Source organism: Dermacentor variabilis, chromosome 4 (assembly GCF_050947875.1).
Source record: "Dermacentor variabilis isolate Ectoservices chromosome 4, ASM5094787v1, whole genome shotgun sequence".
NCBI classification, from domain to species: domain Eukaryota; kingdom Metazoa; phylum Arthropoda; class Arachnida; order Ixodida; family Ixodidae; genus Dermacentor; species Dermacentor variabilis.
Window position 1 is genome coordinate 234,841,366 of NC_134571.1, and position 22,039 is coordinate 234,863,404.

Genomic DNA, 22,039 nt, shown 5'->3' on the forward strand with positions numbered 1-22,039 from the left:
AGGGCTTCAAGGAGGCCAGTGGTGCCTAAATCGACCGCTGGGTAGACGTCCTCACATTCTAATAAAATATGCTCCGTCGTTTCCCTAGCTTTACCGCAGCAAGCACATGCTTCTTCTTCCTTCTTATATCTCGCTTTATAGGTGCGTGTTCTAAGGCATCCCGATCTCGCTTCGAAAAGTAATGAGCTTCCCTTTGAGTTATCATAAATGGTTTCTTTCCTAATTTCGTTTTTTCCCCTTAAGTAGTTACTCATGGCAGGTTTCTTTTCCATTGCCGCCACCCATGAGATTAATTCAGCCTCTCTAACTTTCCGCTTGACCTTCTTTGTTGCTGTGTTGCCCACCCCACAGGCCGCATACTTGCTGGTAAGCTTCCTAGTTCTTTTCCTCCACTGTGGATCAATGTTTTGCCTGTACAGATACCTGAACACTCTCCCAGCCCATTTACTTTCTTCCATATTCCTCAGCCGTTCTTCATACTCAATTTTACTGCGAGCTTCCCTCACTTCAAAACTAGTCCAGCCCATATCCCCCTGCACAGCTTCATTTGTAGTCTTTCAGTGAGCGCCCAATGCGAGGCGACCCACTGACCTTTGGTTCCCGTCGAGTCCTGATTGTACCCCTGATTTAAAGCAAACAACCGCATTTCCAAAAGTAAGTCCTGGAACCATTGCCCCTTTCCACATACCTCGTAGGACCTCGTACCTATTGTATCCCCATAGCGCTCTGTGCTTCATTATGGCTGCATTTCTCTTCCCCTTGACTGTTATGATTTATTCCTGTGCTTCCATATATCCATTGCCTTCGTTTATCCATATACCAAGGTATTTATATTCTGTTACCCGAGGTATTTCTTGGCCCTGTATCTCCACTGTCTGTTCACTGTTTTCATTGAATACCATAACACCTGATTTTCTAACACTAAATTTCACACCTAAATTGTTGCCTTCCTGTCCACAGATATTAGCCAGACGTTGCAAATCACTTTGCTTGTTTGCGAGCAACACAATGTCGTCCGCATAAAATAAACCTGGGAGTTGCTGCTCTATTACTGTACCTGCCTGTTTGTATGAGAGATTAAACCCGACATTACTTCCTTTAGCGCCCTCTCCATCCTCACCATGTACATCACAAACAGCAGCAGGGATAAAGGGCGCCCCTGCCTCAGTCCCTTGTTGACATTAACTTTCTCCGCGCTTCTCATCCCTTCCCATTCAACGCAAACGGTATTTTCTAGGTAAATCTCTCTCAAAAGCTGTAGACAGTCGTTACCTAAGCCTTCCCCTTCCTGAATATCCCACAAAATGTTGCGGTCTATATATATGTATACGTTGTCGTATGCTCCTGTAATGTCCAAAAAGGCCACATACAACGGTCAGCTTTCTGCTTTTGATATTTCGATACACTGAGTAAGAACAAACAAGTTATCATCCAAACGCCTACCTATTCTAACGCCATTCTGAAGCACTCCCAAAATGCCATTATTTTCTGCCCATGCTTGAAGCTTTAATTTGGTTGCCTGCATTGCTAGCCTGTATATTACCGATGTAATGGTCAACGGTCTATACGAGTGAATTCTGTCTTTCTCCCCCTTACCTTTATAAATTAAATTCATTCTACTTTGTCGCCAACTTTCTGGTATTCGTCTATCTCTTAAAATTTTTTCCACTGCTTTCACCAGAGCTTCCTTACTTTTTGGTCCCAGTTCATTTATCAGCCTAACGGGAACCTCGTCTAGCCCTGTGGCTGTGCGCTTAGGAATTTTCTCTTCCGCTTTCTTCCAGTTTAAATTTGTCAGCACCAGCTCCTTTTCCACTTGGGTCTCTTTCATGCTATTTTTTTCCTCAAGTACAACCTCGTCATTGCCTTGGAAGGATTCGGCTGCTGCGTTTCGGATGTAATTTATTGCCGCTTCTCCTTCCAGTCTGTTTTCATCTTCGTCTAGGATATGTTGTTGTATTGTTGCTGCCTAATAATTTTATGTGATTCCAAAATATTCTAGGTGCGGCCTTCTTTTTCTCACGTATTTCTGACAACCAACGTTCACTTTCACCTTTTAATTTTGCTTGCACCAGTATTTGAACCATAGACTTTTTCTCCCGGTATATTTCCCATTTACTGGTTACTTCATCCTGTGGCAACTGCGCCTTCTTTGCCTGCCTGTGCTCTCGAGATGCTTTCTGTCGTTCGGCGATCGCTTCTGGTATCTCGTTGTTCCACCAGCTTTTCGGTTTCTTTTTTTCTGGATGGATGGATGGAAGGTAGGAGCGTCCCCTTTGAAACGGGGCGATGGCAGTTGCCACCATGCTCAGATTTTTATTTTGCCTTTTATTTTTATCTGTGTTGTGTGTTATTGAATTTCTCGATTTTCTTTAAATACGTCTTCCTACCCTTTTAACCTTATGTCACCTCTCTGCTTTTGAGCCACCAATCCTCCAATCGCCTTTTGCTAATTTCCACCGCATATTTTTTTACATGACTATCATCTCTGAACCCTAGGGCCTCAGGAAGGGTGACTGTGGCCGCATCGACATCGGGATTGATACCATCACATTCTAGTATGAGGTGTTCCATCGTTTCTACATATTTACCACACACAGTACATGTGTCTTCTTCTTCGTTAAATTTCTTTTTATAGCTCCGCGTTCTAAGACACCCTGATCTAGCTTCAAAGAGTGGGGCACTGCCTCTTGAGTTATCATAAAACGCTTCCTTCCTGATCTGCTGTTTCCAGTATCGATATAGTTCTACACTATGCTTCTTTTCCATTGAATTTATCCAATTTTTACCTTCCGCATTTTTAACCTGTCGTTTAATGCTCTGTCCTTTTTCGTCCTCGTGTCTGGCATACTTACTGGTTAGCTTCCTAGTTCTTTTCCGCCATTGTGAGTCAACGCTCTTTCTGTATAGGTATTTAAACACCTTAGCTGCCCACCTGTTATCATCCAATTTCCTCAGACGTTTTTCGTATAGGATTTTACTCTGAGCTTCCCGTGCTTCGAATGATGTCCAGCCCATATCTCCCTGTACTGTTTCGTTTGTGGTTTTCCCGTGGGCACCTAGTGCTAACCTTCCCACAGCTCTCTGATTTACTTCTAGTCTCGACTGAACCTCTGCCCTTAAACACAGGACCGCATTCCCGAAAGTAAGCCCCGGCACCATTACTCCCTTCCAAATGCCTCTCAGTACCTCATACCTGTTGTAACCCCACAATGCCTTATGTTTCATTATCCCGGCATCTCTTCGCCCTTTTGCTATTAGAGACTGTTCGTGCTTTTCCGTGTACATCTGCCCTTTGTTTATCCATACCCCGAGATACTTGTATTCGGCCACTCGGGGTATTTCGTGGCCTTGTATTGTAAGCTCCTGATCAATTGTATGGATGGATGGATGTTATGAGCGTCCCCTTTGGAACGGGGCGGTGGCTTGCGCCACCAAGCTCTTGCTACTATGCTGCCTAATATCCTACCTAGATTAACCAATGAAAAAAAAAACACTATGAACCACCGCGTCCAAATTTTCTGATACCCTATTGCGAACTGTGCTTTTGTACGTCTCCGTCTTTTGTCGTTTCCCTACTTTTCTTCCACCAATCCTCCAATCGCCTCTTACTGATGTCTATTGCGGACCTGTTTGCTTTACCACTGCTCCCGCTGAACCCAAGGGCTTCAAGGAGGCCAGTGGTGCCTAAATCGACCGCTGGATAGACGTCTTCACATTCTAATAAAATATGCTCCGTCGTTTCCCTAGCTTTACCGCAGCAAGCGCATGCTTCTTCTTCCTTCTTATATCTCGCTTTATAGGTGCGTGTTCTAAGGCATCCCGATCTCGCTTCGAAAAGTAATGAGCTTCCCTTTGAGTTATCATAAATGGTTTCTTTCCTAATTTCGTTTTTTCCTCTTAAGTAGTTACTCATGGCAGGTTTCTTTTCCATTGCCGCCACCCGAACCTCGTCTAGCCCTGTGGCTGTGCGCTTAGGAATTTTCTCTTCCGCTTTCTTCCAGTTTAAATTTGTAAGCACTAGCTCCTTTCCCCCTTGGGTCTCTTTCATGCTCTTTTTTTCTTCAAATACAACCTCGTCCTTGCCTTGGAAAGATTCGGCTGTTACTTTTTGGATGTAATTTATTGCTGCTTCTCCTTCCAGTCTGTTTTCATCTTCATCTAGGATATGTTGTTGTATTGTTGTTGACTTCCTGCCTAATGATTTTATGTGATTCCAAAATATTCTAGGTGCGGCCTTCTTTTTCTCACGTATTTCTGACAACCAACTTTCACTTTCACCTTTTAATTTTTGCTTGTACCAGTATTTGAACCATAGACTTTTCTCCCGGTATATTTCCCATTTACTGGTTACTTCATCCTGTGGCAACTGCGCCTTCTTTGCCTGCCTGTGCTCTCGAGATGCTTTCTGTCGTTCGGCGATCGCTTCTCGTATCTCCTTGTTCCACCAGCTTTTCGGTTTCTTTTTTCCTTTCCAATGAACATGTTGTTTCTCTTTCCGTAATTCTGTCGTTACTACACTTAGAAGCTCACCATATTCCCACCCCTTACTTGGCGACTTGCCAATTTCTTCCTCCACTCTAGTGACTATATTCGCTATTTGTTCAGCGTTCAAATTTGGACTGGCCATTTTGCTTTCGTTGCTCTCTTTCCCAACTACATATCCCATTTTCAAAATGATGCGTTTATGGTCACTCCCTATGCTGCTAAACCCTTCCTCATCGATGACCATTTCTCTCAACTTATCATGAATTCCTTCTGTCATCAGACATTAATCAATGGTCGATTGCCGGTTTCCCACTTCCCACGTTATCTGTCCTTCACACTTAGGCCCTGTATTCACGATCACGAGGTTATGTTGCTCGCAAAGGTCTAGCATTGACTTCCCGTTATTGTCGGTATAGCCATCTAAATCCTGTATGTGGGCATTCATGTCACCTAATAGGACTATCTCAGCACCATTCCCGAAACCCCTAATATCAGCGCTTATGCATTCCACTAACTCTTTATTCTTCTCTGTGCAATTTATTCCGGTCCACAAATACGTAACTCCAAGCCAAGTTTCTTTCCCACTCATTGTACCTGATAACCAAAGATGCTCTTGACATTGTGAATTTACTCTTTTCCATTTGGCTCCCTGATGGATGAGCATTCCGACTCCCCCTCCCTTTCTTTCCGACTTAGTTCTGTTGCACCCTTCCCATACATAATTCTCAATAACTGGCGGCTCTTCTGAGTCTCTAAGGTGCGTTTCTGTAACCGTATACACCCCTATTTGTTCTCTATGTAACTGCTCCTCAATCTCTGCCCACTTTTCCTTTCTTCTACCGCCCTGCATGTTTATGTAGCCTATTGCATGGCGAGCTCTTGTTCTTGCTTTCCTCCTTTTTCTGTTATCGACGGCAATGCTCTTCTGATGTTCCCCTAGGGGACCTTCTTTATTACTACCTACTCTGACCTCCTGAGCGCCCGCGGGCCCCCTAAAAAAGCAACAGCGCGACCCCCAAGTCGCCAGCCCACTTCTCGTGCTAGCCTGTAATTGAAGTGGATCCCATCTCGTTTAAAACCACCACAACTTCTCACTTCCCTGTTTACTTCGACAACCTCGAAGCCTTTCTCTCGGCTCATTTTCCATATTGCCTCATTTGCAGCCATTACGGCTCTTTGTACGTGACTGTCACGCACAGGCACCTCCGGCACCGTGCACACCACGATCTGCACCTGAGGGGATATAGCTCGCGCAAGTCGTCCACCCCCTTTGCCAAGCGCTGGGCTAGTCCTGGCCCTTTCCTGTTCAGGACGTCATTTAGCCCACCTGCTACTACGACAAGGTTGCGCACGTGGGCATTTTCCGTGAGCTTTTCTTTTGCTCGCTCCATGACAGAACCCAGTGTCTGCCCTGGAAATGTCCCTACCGCCACTCTTTTGTCGCCTTTCACCCTCTCCACAATTGCTTTTGAGCACCCAGCCATGTTTGAGTCGCCAGCGATAATCACCCTTTCACTCTCTCCTACCTCTCCCTGCTTCCCGGCTTCCTGTGGCTGCAGCGTCGCCTCACTCGGGGCGTGTTGCGCTGCTTCGCTATAGCTACGCCGATTCACCGGCGGCGAGCTGGCGACCGCTTGCTTTGGCTCCCTGCCTCCCACTTCGCCCTCGCTTTGGTGTCCTGACCCGACATTATCCGCTGCCCGAGTCTCAAGAGCGTCGAGCCGCCTTTGCAGTTCGGCGCTCCTTTCTTTCGCCTCCCCAAGCTCGGCCACAGTCCTCACCAACTGCGCGGCCTGGGCCGCCTCCACCTTGACGAAATTTTCAACCTTCGCCTGCATGCAGTGCTACCCGCTTCTCCTGCTCCTCCCTCAGGTTTGCCTTAAGCTCTTCAAACTTAGCCGCCCAATTCCCTTCCAGTTTTTGGACGGCTTCCCTGACGCCCTCGCACGACCTGCACGTGAAGCTAGACCCCACCGCGTCTGCTAAATTCTGAAATTTAGTCTCGTCGAGGAAGCACCAGCGCAGGCACTCGTCGCACTGCACTTGCTCCCCGTCCCCCGCGGCCTTCACGTTTTTCGATTTCATTGCTAGGCCTACGTCCCTAGGCCCAACGAGCAAGTTCGCCAAATCACTCACGCAAACCCGACCTCGACCACTATCCCAAACAAAAACAAAGAATTATCACTCCCTACTCCATGTAAGAATCCGAAGAGCTAGCTGAAAGAACTACCCCCTAGGCCTAACGGGGGAGCCGCCAGACCTAGACAAAGCCGGTACGTTTCCTACTCCTACCAAAAATTCAAAATTTGCGCCCCTACTCCATGCAAAAGAAAACACTTCAAAACACTAGCTAATAAAGATAAAAGAGTACTTAGCTACGAACGAAGTCGCTGAAGCCTCGTCCACAGGAGCGTCCGCGAGCCACGACCAACCACCTCGACCACAGCTCGTGCCACCACGTCCCATGTTCTTACAGCGCCATCTCGTGCTATCTACATGAAGCGCCTCAGCGGCGAGGGCTTCCTGAACACACTGCCCCTATTCTAGTACACTGTACTAGGTAACTGTACCGAAGTACAGTGCCTTAGCCACTGTAACCGAAGCTCGCTCCTCGGCTGCGGAGCACTGTTGCTGGACTATTCCGTCTTCATCCGTCAAAGTCCGGCCTAAAACAGCCTGCTGTAAACTAAGGTTGAAACAATAAGTTAGTGATGTGTATGTGCTTTTAGATATAAAAAACACGTTTGAATAATGAATGTACACCTGCCGCAACAGTTTGTTTTTATTTTTGAAGTAACAATAGCGTACAAAATATCGACATCAGCGCTCGCGCGTCATCTGTCTGCAAGATCGCTTTGCAAACACCTGCACGACGATGCCAGGTATCAAAAACTGTAGTACCATTTCATTTTTTGGTAGCTTATTGCACAGCCAACTATGTAAGAATTAGGCGTGCAATGTATAACTGAAAAAATCTGTGTTGGAAATATTGCCACGTAGTAGTGATGGTAAATAAATAGTGCCGGCTCAATCGCAACGATAGCGGCGAGCAATGTCGGCAATCGTAGAAAATCTCATCTGGGGGTCAAGCGCGTCGGTTTGCATACGTCAGTCGTCGAAAGTTACAGCCTATTCGCTGGTGCCCGCGCGCCTTCCAGAAACTACAACACAATTCGTGTCGCGTATGCAATCAGATTAGCAAGATTCGTCGACAACAGACAGAACCATCGATAACATTCGCGAAACTTCCGATACGTTCAGGCGCATCCTGCATCGAGCGATAACGTTTAACATCATTTAGCCGGTGAAATACGGTAACCGGATACAGATAAAGCATCCGTGTCAATATAATTATGCTTGTTGGTGCATGAGAGAAACGTGAAAAAGTGGGTTCTGAGAAAATCAGCACAACAGAATTGAAACACCTGTAGCACTCACACACACACAAAAAAAAACTAGAACAGCTAAAATGTAATTTGTATCTTGTCTCCCCCCAGTTCTTGATTCTGTCAAATCTAGCCCATGGAGCACCTCCATTATTCTAGGTTGTTTTGATACATCAACACCGCATCCGGAGGCCTTCACATTGAGTGTATTGCTGCAAAACATTTTCATAGTGTAAGGGCCATGTTCTATTGTAACTGGTTTCCACATATCAAGTTTGCCTTTCTTTACATTAATGAAATGACATACCGTCAGATAATACAAGCTTGAGAATTAGAGGGTTTTAATAGGAGTCTTTCGCTGCCCTTTGCCAAGTCGTACTATTGAAGCACTTATTCGAATGTATGGGAGCAGCTCATTTGCATAGTATAAGAAATATATAAACAGGTTATTTTCACAATTTACACACTTCGTCACGACAAAAAGAAAAATTGCAGTTCATTGTTTTCAACCTGCTATGATGTTTTGACTGAGAAAGATATATTCAATTTGTTCTGCAAGGCACACAATAATTGCTGTGGCATATTATTTTATTGCACAACACTGCATACAGTAGCCAGCCATTATTAAAACTCAGAAGAAATTAATAGCACAATGCATATGATGAGGCACATAGCATATTATTGCACTTTCTGAATTCATGCCAGTACGACGACCACAGGCGTCCTTCTCCAACAAGGACAGCATCCATCGTGCCTCCTTACCATCGGGCTTCACACCCTCAGCATGTTCAACCTCAGCATTGTGGTGTTTAAAACAACCTCAAGTGCGTCTTATGGTTCCAGGGATAAGAAAGAAGACCAACCTGCCTACCTTGGCCTTGAAGCAAACAGCTCTGGATTGTTTGCACACTTTCTACTTTGATCGAGTCCACATATATACGGATGGTTCTTCTACTCAGACCAGCTCCACCAGCGCAGTGGTTATACCATCACGATCACTAAGCATCCAATACAAGATTTCTCACGTGACAACATCGACCGGTTCGGAGCTTGTTGCCCTCCGAGGTGCCGTTGATTATATTAATAACCAACCGGCTAATTGGTGGGCAATATTCTGCGATTCGAAGGTGGCCTTACAATGTCTTCTGTCATCTCTTCGTCGCGGGGCATCTGAACAACTCGTGTCGAAGATACAAGAAATGCACCATCACATGATCATGAAAGGACACGACGTCGTATTTCAGTGGCTGCCTGGTCATTGCGGTATCTCCAGCAACGACCTCGCTGACGAAGCTGCTAGGAAAGCCCACGAAGGAGCAACCCTTGTTTCTATACATTTATCGTGGACCGACGCAGCCCAACACTTAGGCAAGCTAGCGCACTCTTTTGACATTGGAAAAGTGGCACACACCTGAATTCACTTAACATCGATTGCATTCCCTCGATCCCTTTATGCAACTGCGGCTGTTACCAGGTCTTCCGCGAAATGAGGAAACAGTGCTGTGCCGCTTACGTTTGGGCGTCGCATTCACTAATGCATATGCATTTTTGATTGGAATGGCTGATAGCGCCGAGTGCAATGCCTGCGGTGTCGAGGAAACCATAGAACACCTACTGTGCTACTGCCCATCTTTTGAAGATGAAAGGCAAGACCTCTGCACAGCTCTCAATCAGCTAGATGGAAAGCCGTGCACCTTGAACAAGATCTTGGGACCATGGCCTCGCATATCGTAGCTACAAAAGGCCACAAAAGCGCTGCTGCGATATTTGAAAGATATCGGATTGAGTCAGCGTCTGTGATCCAAACTAAGTGACCGACTGATATCCCCAGTGGACTTTCTCTTCTTTTAATCTTTCCGTCCCCCTTTCCCTTTCCCCAGTGTAGGGTAGCCAACCGGGCTCAGTCCAGGTTAACCTCCCTAACTTTCATTTATCATTTTCTCTCTCTCTTCTTAATTGATGCCTTTTTAATTGCACAAAAGCTACTGCACTGAAATAGTATACTAGTACATACTTAAAAAGCACAATTTTATACTACGATAATAATCAATCATTTAAATTTTTATTGTAGTGCCCAGGAACAGCTAGAGAGCCTTTGTACAGGTGCACTTAACGAGCACTATGTGAGACAAAATGTACAGAAAACATGAATGTAGTAGACAAAGAAATGTAAGATAGAGAAACAAATAGGAAGAAAAGGAAACGCGGCAAAGTAAAAGCGAGTTAATCCTACATGATTATCTACAGATACACAAAACACAGGAAATGAACTCTGAAGTATGTTTTGGAGTCGAGTCTTATTAGCACAATCTTGTAACAAGCCCAGGCAACGAATGTGGAATGCTACCTGGTATACTATTGCGGCACAAACAAATGCATATGATCAAGAAGCTTTAACGAATGTATAATGTCATGGACCACCTTATACAGGAACAAAAGGTGTGATTAATTAAGACTTGAATCTAGAGGTGCGAGTTGAAGTATATTTGAGAAGGCTCAACTGTGGTTGCCAGAATGGCAAAAGTGGTGCGATAGATATCAAATTATTCTGGATGCGTTCAATGAGGTCAGAATTAGATTTGCTCATTGCACCCCCCTCCTACAGAGGCATACTCTAGTAGTTGGAGGCACACAGCAGAATTTCAGAAACACAACAGGTGAGTGGAAATCATGCAATTCCAAGAGCGTGAAGGGCATCTTGTGTAATTATCTATGTGAAGAAAAGCTTAGCATTTTGTCGAAGTACACACCAAAATCTTTCATTTCATCGACCCTAAGGAGTGGAGCATCACGTAGGGTGTATCAAAATTTCACATGGTGCGTTTTGTGCATATAACTTAATGCCATAGTGTTGGAAGCATTTAAGAGTACTTATTGTTTCTGCACCAGTTTGAGAGTGAAAAAATGTCTTTTTGGAAGTCAATGCAGTGGTGAACACTGTTGACGTTCTGAAATAGTTTTAAGTTGTTGGCACACAAAGTCATGCTGTTCATTTATTAAAATGCTCTTAGCACTAACAGAAAGAGAGGAATCAAATATCGATTCAAACACCTGATGCACTGAAGAGGATAGATATAGGTCGGCAGTTAGTAACTGTACATCTAGCACCTGATTTGTGCATGGGCAATGTTCATGCTACCTTCCGAGTGCTAGAAAAGGTACTAGACTTTAGGGAACTATTGAAGATGCTTGTGAGAACGAGGAACAAGTATGCTTCCATACGTCTTAACCCTTTCAGACACCACTTTATACCGTTGATTGAAAGTTGCTTTCACCACATCTCTTGCATCCTCAGAATCGTAGAAAGTGTACAGCTGCAGCAAATATTAAGAATTTTCAATTGTTTAGCGAGTTTTGTCAAGTTTACAAAATTTCGACTCCATGCGAAAACTCACTACAGAAACACAAAATATGAGAACATGTACTATTTCGTGTTTTGAAAAGCTTGAAAAACACTTATCCAGCCAATTGAAAATTATGCCTGGTGCACGACATTGTAAAAAACAATGAAAGAAGTGAACCCGCTACGTACAACATACTTGTGGTATCCTGTGTTAGCTTCTGGTTTTGGTTTTGGGTCGTTTACGTCAGGGCGCCACTCAGCGCCAAACGCTGCAAGTTGTCTCCTGCTTCCCCTCGGAGAAATAAAACAGATTCTTTGTCTGGTCCCCTACTGAAGCAGTCCGGCTTTCTTGCGGCGCTGCGCGCCCCGGCCGTTTAGGCCTCAAGCCGTAAACCTTTCGTCCGGCCGCCCCGTCGAAGCTACAACAATACTGACACAGAGTAACAACACCCAGACGTCTACCTTCCACTCATTTTGTTAAAACATTCTGCACGTTATTCAAAATTGCAGCACAGTTCCAATAATAAGTGTTTCAACATGTATGAAACACATTTTAAATACCATTACTTTCATCAGTGCTTTTGCTATTGATGCACGCTCCTGCTGTGCCCAATTGTGTAGACCGTCTCAAAGGGTTAAGCTCTGTGGAGGAAATACCATCAACACCACAAGAAAGGGAATGAAAGGGAAAGGGCAAAGTTTAAGACACTTCATATACTTGGAAACAAGGTTTTCATTGACTGTTAGCATACACTGTGCCAGACTGAGAAGGAAGGTTACTTGAAGCATATTTCATACCATATAGCAAACAGAAATGTTCTGCAAAAGCATCAGCAGTGTTCGAGACAACACCACTACTTTCATGAAGAAGACGTACATCTTTGGCACTCTTTTTAGAAAAGAGAGCCCACAAAGCTCCAGAAATATTTTGAAGTATGTGTCACGCTGGCTTCAACACAATCAATGTGGTCAAAGTGATGGTTCTAATAATAATAATAATAATAATAATAATAATAATCTTAGTGGTAACTTGGCACACTAGACTAAAAAGAAGGCTGATGCCTGTATGTTAGAGCATCTGATAACCAGCCATCTAGAGCAGGAATTTGCAGGATGCAGAAGACACTTCCTTCCTCTCCATGTGCACACACACTTGCTCAATAACACAGCACGGCACACACACACACATTTCACAGGTGCACAACACACAGGAGTGCCAATTCAGTCTGGTTCCAAGGAAGGAGAATCCAAATCGCCAGGGGGGTGGAGAGAAAGCTCTGCATGCCAGATATAATCATGGAGTTGTGGTGTCAGGCCATAGAGGCGCGATGAGGGCTCAGGCTGTGCTGACCACTTGTTCAGACGAACTGAAGAAATATTAGTGCTGTCCAGAGAGTCGTCAAGCACCCTGCAGTATAGACTAGTGCAATGTTGCGCTGGTATTGTAGGGTGTGCTACTTGAGGGGTTTGAGGCAATCCTCGAAGGCTGGCATGAGCTTGTGACAACCGAAAAGACGGGAGTAAAGGGTGCGTATTGTCCGGCGCTGAACAAGCTTAAGTTTGTTAGCGTCGCGAGTTTGGTACAGGAACTATACTCATGAGCAGTACTCAAGTCGTGACAGAATGATAGAAGTGTAGAGTGCTCGGAAGACCTTAGGTCATCAGGGAAGGGAGACACGGGACACAAACCCAAGAATGGGCCGGTGCTTACACACAGTGCTGGTGACATATGCGGAAAAGTTGAGAGAAGAGGTAAATGTTACATCCAGAATGGGAAGGGCCCGAACAGTCTTTATAGAGGTGCCTCCAAGGAAGAAGGTTGGACGTGCAGCAGTTTCGTTGTGGCTGATACGCATGGCAGCACCTTTTACGGTGCTACTACAAAGTTTGATATTGTAGGCCCATTCGTTCACCTTTACAGAATGTATTTATTGTAAGCACATATGCTGTGCATTGGCATATTGTTGTTGTGGAAGTGTTAACTTGTTAATCAAAGACATTCTGCACAGATGCATTAGTAACTTGGTTTTGAGTAGACCTTTGTCCCGACTACAATTTATAGTATCGCAGCAAGAAACATTTTAGTAGAAGCTGAAGGGATTCCAGCAGTTTAAGCATACCGACTGCACAAAACACTGACGACACCTTTTCACCTTCCCCACAATGCACTCACACCACCTACACTTTCCATAAGCAAAAAGTGAGATAAAAAATCAATTACAGTTTCATTGACTCAGTACTTGCTGCTTCTGAAGCGGGCATCGAAGCAATCGTGGTATACGCTGCTACATGCATAGGTCTTGCATGATGCAGGTCCTGCTATGCACTGCACACAGGGCACACGTTGCAAACTGATTTCTTTTTGCAGTGCTCAACTATAAGGACACACTGACTCAAACATGACTGTGTTGTCACGTATGCTTCAGTGTTCTTGACTGCTGCACGAGCGAATTATCCCCAACTAGCCCAAAAGACGGACGCACTTGAAAGAAGTGAGTGAATGAGTACAGTGAACTTGTACTGAACTGGATTCACATGCCGAATAGAAGAGCACAATGTCAGCTGAAACAGGCGGCACGGCTGATTATGTAAGTACTTCCAATAGTTCGGCTACTAGTGTATTTCGCTTTCGGAAGTTATCTTTACCACTGGAAACAGCGCAGAGCTTGGCCGTGACGCTTGAGTCAACCGACACCACACGAAACACGCCGCGGTTGACGAACCCAACTTCCACACGGTTCATTCACCACATCACACGAAGTCAGGAGTGCCATATTTTAAATCACTGCAGCACCAAACGGACCTGAAAATTCACTTCCTTCGACAGACTTTCTTAGATGGCCTCGTTCACTCGCCAGTTACGAACTCGATGGACCCGCTAGGCCTACGCGTAACGTAAACAACATCGGCGATAGGCGAGTGCTCATTATCCAGACTTCGGAACTCGTAAACATGTTTCCATTCGTTTTGGGCACAACAAAATACACACACAACAAGCACAGACGTTGCGGTAATCGTGATTCGGTTGGCTGTTTTAGCAGACGATCGCACTGAGCCCGGCAGAACCCAGTGGGCAGGTTGGATTAGTCGACGTCGTTCGAAGTCGCTTCGGATCCACGTCGCACTGCCACAACCCACGGGCGTCGGTCGGTCGGTCGTGTCGTTGACGGCCTACTATTACAACACTGTCTTTCAGGAACACTGTCGCGCGCGTCGCGCGTCCAAAAAAAATGGCTGTGGCTTAGCTAAGGTTAAGCCCAGGATGCGAAGCATACTAGCCTTTATTTTAGTTGTTGAACCACTGTTTAGCCTGGTGAACTGCTGTTGCTTGGCTATATTTGGTTCGGCTAGACGAAGAAACAACTCATGCGTTACTCTGCTTCGCCTTCAAGAGTGGAACGCGACAGCGTTCCCGTCGACCCGCCAAGGGGTGTAAGACAATGGGCTACGGCGCAGCGACTACGCGCCCCGCATTGGACGCGGTGAGCGTCGAGCAACGCAGCGTTCGGCGCGCCAACGAAATGTGCGCCTGAGCAAGCGACGCACGCCTGAACCCTAGAAACAGCTCGTTTCTAAGGCAACACCGCATTCACTAGAGGCGCTTTTGTACCGCTTAGAAGCATCGTACTCGTGGCTCAGTGGTAGCGTCTCCGTCTCACACTCCGGAGACTCTGGTTCGATTCCCACCCAGCCCATCTTGCAAGAGTTGAGCCAAAGCCACCTAGAAACAAGCGCAGCTGCTTATATTGGCCTCGAGCTCCACCACTGGAAAAGCTGGCGCCACCGTCGGCGTGACGTGCTAGGAGGGATCACGTGGACATAGCGGCCGCGTCGGCTGCTTCGGGCGCGCCGAAGCCACGGAGGCCGAAGCGAGCTGAAAACGAGTTTAAATTCCCTCGTACGCTGCGGTTTTCATTTAGTGGCGAAATTTTCCCGCTTCGAGTGTCTCCTTTACAACGCTTGAAAGCACTATAATAGGCAGTGGCTGCCTTTGAAGGCGCGCGACATGGTAGGCTACTGCTCGGTGCCGCAGGGCCGGACGCACGTAACGGAGGCCGGTGCCAGCCTTATTCACACGTAGCCGCAGGACAAGAAGCTGTGTGAAGCTTGGCTCGCGGAACATAAAACCGGCAAACAGTCATCGGCTACAACTCGGGTATGCAGCAAGCACAGACGCGAGGAAGATTTCTGCTACGGCGCCCGGTCTGCGATGTTCTGAAAACGCGCACTGAGACGCTCGCCCGAGTCCGCTGCCCGACTAATGTCATGACGGTTTGGTCTATGAACTTGTCGATGCTATAGATACTGGCAAGTTCACTGGAGTGGAAAGGGAGCGGTAAGAAACCCATCAAAAAAAAAAGCGTGGCATATGGTCATGTTTGTGTTGTGAATTAATGCACTGGATTACAAAAAAAGGAGCAGCGGGAAATTGCACGCTGAGAACACCGATAAACATACAGTGCGACGCAACTCGAGAAATAGTATTGAACGGTCAAAGAATTTAGAAGAAAAAAAAAGATTGAATCGTCGCGACGGCATATCGAAGGCGTCGAAGTCTCTACAAAGAAATTATTTTTGAACAGCTCTGATAGCGCCAACGCAACAATGGTTGCTTGTATACTGTCAAATGCTCATATTCTGCGGCCTAAAGCTCATGGCACGGTGCGAAAACGCGCGCGCGGAGAAAGCGAAACAGTGCGCGGACAAGCATGCAGACGCGCAGTCGGTCGCTGCGAATCTGCGCGATCGCTGCATTGAGGCTTCATTCTATTACGCTCCATTTAGTTATACAAACACTATAAGAACACATTTCACATAGTTTGCTCTCAGCGTTTACCTACCTTTCACGCAAGAAGCCGGTTCGGGAGACTCCACCGCGGCGACCGTGCGCAGTGGCGTTCACTGTACGTATTCGGTAAAGAGATAGCGGCTGTAAACGATTGTGTGCTTTCAGTTTGCCCAAGATTATTATTTAGACAGTAAGAAACTTCACTCGTTTCGAAAGTACTTACAGAAATGTCCGGGAGAGCTCGCGCGCGGCGTCTTCAGGGAGCGCTGATAGCAAAACCTATGAGGAGCGCGCCACGTGATCCCTCATACTACGCCAGCGAGGCGCTTCCGATAGAGGGCGACTCCGTAACTCCTCGCCGCCAATACCGCCGCGACGCCGCGAGTTGGAGCCCCGTTTCTCCTCTGTCGTGACGTCACTGTGTCACGTGGTCAGCCTTGAAGGCGACACCGCCGCGCCTGAGGAGCTGGGTTGAGCTCTAGTAATATGCTTCGCATAAACCTCGGACAATCGTTGGTGCCGGAGCCCCCGCTTGGGCGGCCATTACAGGCATAGCTAGCGGAGGCTGCGCAGCCTTCGATTGGTTGACGCGTGCGACTCGTCGCCGCCTCTCATTGGTGCACGCCGGCGCAGCTTCGCCGCGCGTCGGCAAACTTCTAGCATTGGCAGTAGACGCGACGTTCCGCTTCGCCGCGTTTCCGACCGACGCTTTGACGCATTTGACCCTGAACACGGCTCACCGTGGCCGCGCTCCGCGGGCGCCAGTGCGTCCGGCGCGGCGGCGCATCGAAGTGAAGCGGCGCAGGCGCACACGGACCCAGGGGAGGTGCTTCACGTCGTCCGCTACAGCGCTGGAGCGCGCCACCTCTTGCTTTGCTGTAAAGTACACTTCGCTACACCCAGGTGACTGAGTGCCCCAGTCGGCATTGCGGGAAGCCGCACTTCCCTTACTGGAGCATTTTCCAGCTGATTCCGCCTACAGCTTGTGAACAGCCTGCTTAATCAATATACATAAACAGAAACAAGCGTCTCACCACATAAATCACTTAGCATGTTTTTTTAATAAGTGATGAGGGTAAAAATACAATAATTTTTTTCGCGCTCTTTATTAGGCTGGGGCCATTTTATTTTACTCTCACAGCAGTTGGTGTAGTGCGTACCAAGAAACCTATTAGGCGCGCTCTTGGTTGGAGTCATCATGTGATGAGCCTTTCGCGCATGTCTTGATGCTAGAACAAATGTGCTTAATTGACTTAAGAAAACGACCTAAACCCGCTACAAATTTTGCAGAAAGTTAGAGAGCGATTGTTCAATCACGCATCATCATGTTTGCCATGGATTTTACCATTAAGGAGGGCAATACTATTACTTCGACAGCAACTAAGAAGTGGTATCCGCTGATTCGCACTCATTGACGCGTTAATGTCGCTGGTAGGAGAGCATGGAGCGCTTTACGCGATGTAGCAAAGCGCTCTGCCCGGCATAGCAGCTGATTTGGCGGCAATTTCATTTACTCCCCCTTTTCATATTCCTACATCCTATAAAAGAACTAAATTCATTTTTGTTGTCACAGTTTGGGTAAAATCACCGAAGCGGTGCCGGTCTTCTGACGGCTACCTGACGCTAGAAGTCGCATTCTCATTTAGAGGAATCGTCGGTCAATTATTTGATTACGTTGATTAGGTGAAGTAAAACATGTGGTGCCGACGTTTTCTTGTTTTTTTTTTGTTTTCTCCTTGGAGTCAATGCACGCTGCATGCGAATGCTGTTTCCTTCGGTTTTGAATAGGTAATTGGAGTGGATAATCTATAATCTACATGTCTGTTTTCTAGCTTAAATTACGTCTTGCCGGGTAATTAGGTCGTTATTCGCTTCTATTTCATTTCAGTACTTCCTCAGAATGGGCCATATGCGTATTCTCACTAGCTTATAATAATTTGTTAATTGTGCGGTATACGTCCCGAAGCGCCATATGGCATCTGAGTTACGCCATAGAGGCGGGCATCGGATAAATTTGAAGATTAGGAGGAATTTATTTCTTCCTTTTTTTAGGGGGTAGGCGGGGGTGGGCTGGCCTGAGTGGGTGAAACCCAAATATGAATACGGCACAGGAACCCTTGCCGCGAACAAGCGATGCTGTTGCCGTCGTGGGGAAGTGGTGCTGTTTGTTGGACGAACGCGGCCAAGATATTTAAACCGGCGGTCATGATGCCGGTCCGGTGTCGTCTGCCCACCGCATGCCGGTGGTCTGCAAACGTTCTCGCCATTTGTAAAAGCTAAGCCCGGCCCAAGCCAGATTGCTGTGGTCGAGCCAGTCTACTTTTTAACTGACCATGGGCGTCAGCCCGATCAACCGCCGAGCCCCCCCCCCCCTCTTTTTTTAGAGCGCAGCTCTTTGGCGTCCGTTCCTGGGTTTCGCGTCGTCGTCGGCGTCGGCGTCGTCGTCGGCCTCGTAACCAGCTCCGCCCCCCTTTCATCCCCCCAGCGCTAGCAGCGACCGACTGATACCGCTGGATGCCGCTGACGCCGCTAGAGAGTCAAGATAACGTGACTGCATAGAACACCGTCACCGCCATGCAGAAAGAGGAGGAAAGGGTCCCCCCCCTGTTCTTGTGTGGCGGATAGCTCGGTTTGACTCACTATCGCCGTCAGCGGCATCAGTCAGTCGCTGCTATCTCTTCCCTCCTCCCTTTATCGTGTTGTCCGCTTGCTGCGCGCGCTTCTGCCCCCATCGTTTGCCGCTGGGTGTACACGCCGCCCCCCTCCGCTTCCGCTTACTGCTGGTTGCTCTCGACGGCGGCGATGAGCCTCCGCTTCGGCGGCGCGAACTGCAGGGTCTTCTCGGCGGCGGCGATGAGCTTCTGCTTCAGCCTCGCTTACTGCTGGTTGCTCTCGACGGCGGCGATGAGCCTCCGCTTCGGCGGCGCGAACGGCAGGGTCTTCTCGGCGGCGGCGCTTAGCCTCTGCTTCCCCCACGGCTGTGACAACCTCGCGAGGCACTTGTATAGATCTCGTCTTTGAGAATCAAGCATTGGTGTACCAAGTCGAACATATATCAGTCTATTTCTCCGACCACAAAGCTTCCTTCATGACTGTCAAGAACTGTTAGTGGAGTCTTTGTTAAAGGAATACGTGTGAAAAATAAAAAAAAAATTATGTGATAGCGCATACATGTGTTGCTCGATTTCTTTGCCTCAATCTATCCAAAAGGTGAAACAGCTTATTTGCTGCGCTCAAATTTCGCATTAGGAAGTAACGTAATCGTCGGTAATTTTTTTTTTGCTTAGATCATGCTACCCCATCTTAGCTTAATATGATGATGCGGTGCAGCCAATGACTACTCAACTGAGTGACTGGCCGCTCCAGAGTTAGATTCCGGGATGACTCGCCAAATCGAAAGACACCAGAGGTGTTTCCATTAAACGCATTTCCGTCGACTTGCATGATGAATTTCATGTTGTTCGGTTGCTGGTTGCCATGGCACTTCAGCGATAAAAACGCTGTAACAGTGCAGGATAATTTCATTTCCCCAGTGCACTTCGGAAACTAGCCATGTCGCGGGTACTGGAAAAAGAAAGGCGCCGCATCGTAGATCTATGCCTACAAAACTATGCTCAACGCGTTATATCGGAGATGACAAAAAAGGTCACTGAAAACTGTAAATAGAATCGTCCAGGCTTACAAGAAGGATGGAGCAATTGCGGATGCTCCCCGTAAAGCCCGGCAAAGAGTGACCATTGTTGCGGCGGCTGCTGTAAACCCGACCTCCACCGAGAAATTAAGAACAGCCTCAGGCTGGGTGACGTCCCTGACACGACTATCAAGCATCTCCTCTACGCCCCAGCGTAATAAAGAGCGCGAAAGAAATGACTATTTTTACCCTCATCACTTATAAAAAAAACATGCTAAGTGATTTATGTGGTGAGAAGCTTGTTTCTGTTTATGTATATTGATTAAGCAGGCTGTTCACAAGCTGTAGACGGAACCAGCTGGAAAATGCTCCAGTTAGTGAAGTGCGGCTTCCCGCAATGCCGCCTCGGACACTCAGTCCCCTGGGTGTAGCAAAGACTGTACTTTACAGCAAAGCAAGAGGCGACGCGCTCCAGCGCTGTAGCAGACGACGCAAAGCACCTCCCCTGGGTCCGTGTGCGCCTGCGCTGCTTCACTTCGATGGGCCGCCGCGCCGGACGCACTGGCGCCCCGCGGAGCGCGGCCATAAAACCCCTTGATAATTTGAAAGCAGTGACACCCTCCTCCTCACGGCGCTTGCCTCCTCGATTCTCCTCGCCCGCCGGCTGCGCACGGTGCGCTATTCCTCCTGGGCTCCCGCGGACGGGCCGCAGGATTCTATCGCGGCGTGTTATTTTGGGCCAGTTGCGCGCCCCAGTGGGGTTGAAAATTTTGAGAAATGCTAATAACAGCATCGATAATGCTGGAGGCAACGTTTATGAGGAGGTTACTTTTTTCTTAAAGCCGTATGAACGGGGTATACCGATGTAAAGGGAGCTTTGAGGCGAGTTCTATACTCCCGACAATTTTCCTGCCACATGATCAGATGCTTTACTTCTTGCGTCTGATCTAGTATTGCTTGTGACACATCCCTTTGTGTGTGGCTTATTAAGCGAAAGCCTTAGACCTCTGTTTCAAGGTACAGTTGTGAGGTACAGAAAATATCACGTGACCGAAGGAAGGCGGGAAGCGAACAAAAATATGTGCAGCCGCGTATAAGAGATGATTACTGATTAGCAAAGTAATGATTGATTAGTGATTGGATTAAGATGAATTCGGGTGTATTAAGGAGAATTAAGGTGGACTAAGATGGATTCGGGTGTATTAAGGAGGATTACGGTGGATTAAGGTGCATAAAGGAGAACTAGGTTGGATTATAGTCGATGAGGTTAATTAGGGTGGATAAGGTGCGTTGATGTGCATTGAGGACGACTATAGTGGATTTTGGTGGATTAAAGTGCATGAAAAAGGATAAGGGTGGATTAAGAGGGATTAAAGGGACCCTGAGACGCTTTTGACGATTTTCAACAAACGTATTGAGTCGTTAGAGTAGGTCCTTCTGATCATTAATTGACACATCTAAGTGCTCCGCGTAAAGCGTGTAATTTATTATAAGGTTTTAAATATGCACATCGCTGCCGATCGCAGCGCACTGCTCGGCGGAATTTTAAGCCACCCCTACCCATATGACCGAAATCACCCATACGACGTCAGTGGGGCGAGCTATCCGATTGGCTGACAAGGGCGCGTGATCGATAATTTTTCCAACTTTATGGTAAACAAATGATCTTCGTAATAGTTGGAATGTTAGTTAATTTGTTTTTATGAAAAGAAAGTAACATAAAGAGAACACACAAGAATAATTTTTCAGTACACTTAAGCACTTCCGGCACACAGCATGTGTCGTCTGCTTGTGTTACAACGTACTCCATTTTGAAGAGAGCTCCGCGGTCAGAGTCGGTCTCAGTCTTTTCGCGAGCACTATGATTCGACTTTGTTGCCTTGTGGACTGCAAACGTAGCGACTGGCAATATGTCAAGCCGCGACATCGTGTCCCTCTGCAAGGCAGCGTACGAGCGAACTGGCTGCTGCGCATCGGACTGCCGATATCCGATCGGCGCCAGGATTTGCGCGTTTATGGCCGTTACTTTACACCGGAAGATTACTAACGCAATAGCGTTTCCCGAGTCCGCTATTAGGGAAAACGCAAGCGCAAGGGGACAGAGTCTGGCCGCTTGACTTTGCCGTAACGGGATGAGCCATGAGATGAGCAGAAGGGCAAATGCGAATGGTCTGCACGGTGCAGCCACCTGGTGGCACAGAGCTCAACCATACACAGTAGCAGCAACGAAGTGTAATCTTCTTTGCTGCTGGTGTGTGTTTCTCGCAGGAGTGTAATCATGAACACGTTGTTTTTATAAATGTTTAAAATATTTTACACTTGGTTAGAGCAATATTAGCGCTTTGTTTGGCTGGTTAAACGCTGCACCAACAAGTGTATGGACCGTGCTGACCGATCAGGCC